Consider the following 2,721-nt stretch of genomic DNA (forward strand, 5'->3'; position numbering starts at 1 on the left):
ACACCATGACCTCTCTGATGATGCGTGAGTAGTTCACCATAGACCTATGGGTCCATAGCTAATAGCTAGATGGCTTCTTCTCTCTGTTGGATCTTCAATACAAAGTTCTCCATGATCTTCATGGAGATCTATCCGATGTAATCTTCTTTTGCGGTGTGTTTGTTGAGATCCGATGAATTGTGGTTTTATGATCACATTATCTCTGAATCTTATTTGAGTTTCTTCTGATCTCTCTTATGCATGATTTCATATCCTTGTAATTCTCTTCGAGTTGTGGGTTTTGTTTGGCCAGCTTGATCTATGATTCTTGCAATGCGAGAAGTGCTTGGTTTTGGGTTCATACCGTGCGATGACCTCACCCAGTGACATAAGGGGTAGCGAGGCACGTATCATGTTGTTGCCATCAAGGGTAAAAAGATGGGATTTTCTTCATTGGTTTGAGATTATCCCTCTACATCATGTCATCTTGCTTAAGGCGTTACTCTGTTCGTCATGAACTCAATACACTAGATGCATGCTGGATAGCGGTCGATGTGTGGAGTAATAGTAGTAGAAGCAGAAAGTATCGGTCTACTTGTCTCGAACGTGATGCCTATATGTATGAGCATTGTCTTAGATATCGTCATGACTTTGTGCGGTTCTATCAATTGCTCGACAGTAATCTGTTCACCCATCGTAATATTTTCTATTTTGAGAGAAGCCTCTGGTGAACACTATGGCCCCCGGGTCTACTTCACACCATATTTTCAGCCTTAATCTTTTTCTTCGTTGCACTTTCCGCCTTCAGATCTCACTTTGCAATTAATCTTGAAGGGATTGGCAGCCCCTTTATAGCGTTGGGTGCAAGCTCTTTTGTTTTTGTGTAGGTACTCTGAACTTGACGAGATTATCCTACTGGATTGATACCTTGGTTCTCAAACTGAGGGAAATACTTACTGCTCCTGTGCTGCATCACCCTTTCCTCTTCAAGGGAAAAACCAATGCAAGCAAGTCTCCGTCAACGTGTCAAATTCTGGCGCTGTTGTTTGAGAAGTAGCACGCCTCCACACTTATCGGACCGCACACATCGATATGTATGATTTCCAAAAAGTCAGTTGCACGCTCCATTGTTCCGGAGAATGGAGTCTTAGTCATCTTGCCCATGAGGCATGGTTCGCACGTGTCAAGTGAATCAAAATCAAGTGACTCCAAAAGTCCATCGGAATGGAGTTTCTTCATGCACTTTACACCAATATGACCTAAGCGGCAGTGCCACAAAAACATGGCGCTATCATTGTTAACTCTAATTCTTTTGGTCTCAATGTTATGTATATGTGTATCATCGCTATCAAGATTCAATATGAACAACCCTCTCACATTGGGTGCATGACCATAAAAGATATTAGTCATAGAAATAGAACAACCATTATTCTTTGACTTAAACGAGTAACCGTCTCACAATAAATAAGATCCAAATATAATGTTCATGCTTAACGCAGGCACTAAATAACAATTATTTAAGTTCATAACTAATCTTGATGGTAACTGAAGTGAAACTGTGATGACGGCGATTGCATCAACCTTGGAACCATTTCCCACGCGCATCGTCACTTCATCCTTCGCCAGCCTTCCTTTATTCCGCAGTTCCTGTTTCGAGTTGCAAATATGAGCAAAAGAACCGATATCGAATACCCAGGCAGTACTACGAGATCTGGTTAAGTACACATCAATAACATGTATATTGAATATACCTAATTTTTTCCTTGGCCGCCTTCTTATCAGCCAAATACTTGGGGCAATTGCGCTTCCAGTGACCTAGTCCCTTGCAATAATAACTCTCGGTTTCAGGCTTAGGTACAGCCTTGGGTTTCTTCTTCGGATTGGCAATAGGTTTGCCGCTCTTCTTGGAGTTACCCTTCTTGCCTTTGTCGTTACTCTTGAAACTAGTAGTCTTTTTGACCATCAACACTTGATGCTCTTTCTGGAGTTCTGACTCTGTGACTTTCAGCATCGTGAATAACTCGCCGGGTGACTTGTTCATCCCTTGCATGTTATAGTTCAACACAAAGCTCTTGTAGCTTGGTGATACTGATTGAAGAATTCTGTCAGTGATATCCTCTTGCGGGAGTTCAATCCCCAGCTCAGCTAGCCGGTTTGAGTACCCGGATATTTTGAGCACATGTTCACTACAGACGAATTCTCCTCCATCTTGCAAGCATAGAATTTATCGGAGGTCTCATACCTCTCGATCCGGGCATTCTTCTTAAAGATAAACTTCAACTCCTGAAACATCTCATATGTTCCATGACGCTCAAAGCGACGTTGAAGTCCCGGCTCTAAGCCATACAGGACTGCACATTGAACTACTGAGCAGTCCTCCTTACGTGTTAACCAAGCGTTCTTAACATCTTGGTCAGCCGTAGTGGGTGGTTCCTCTCCTAGCGCAGCATTAAGGACATAATCCTTCTTCCCAGCTTGCAGGAGCAACTTAAGATTACGAGCCTAGTCTACAATGTTGCTTCCATCATCTTTCAGCTTAGCTTTCTCTAGGAGCGTATTAAAATTCAGGGTGACTGTCGCGTGAGCCATTGATCTACAACATAAATATTTCAAAGTGGACTTAGATTATGTTCAAGATAATTAGAGTTTAACTAATCAAATTACTTTCTAAACTCCCACTCAAAAAGTACATCTCTCTAGTCATTTGAGTGAAACATGATCCAAATCCACTAACTGAAGTCC

Source organism: Hordeum vulgare, chromosome 3H, assembly GCF_904849725.1.
Source record: "Hordeum vulgare subsp. vulgare chromosome 3H, MorexV3_pseudomolecules_assembly, whole genome shotgun sequence".
Lineage (NCBI taxonomy): Eukaryota > Viridiplantae > Streptophyta > Magnoliopsida > Poales > Poaceae > Hordeum > Hordeum vulgare.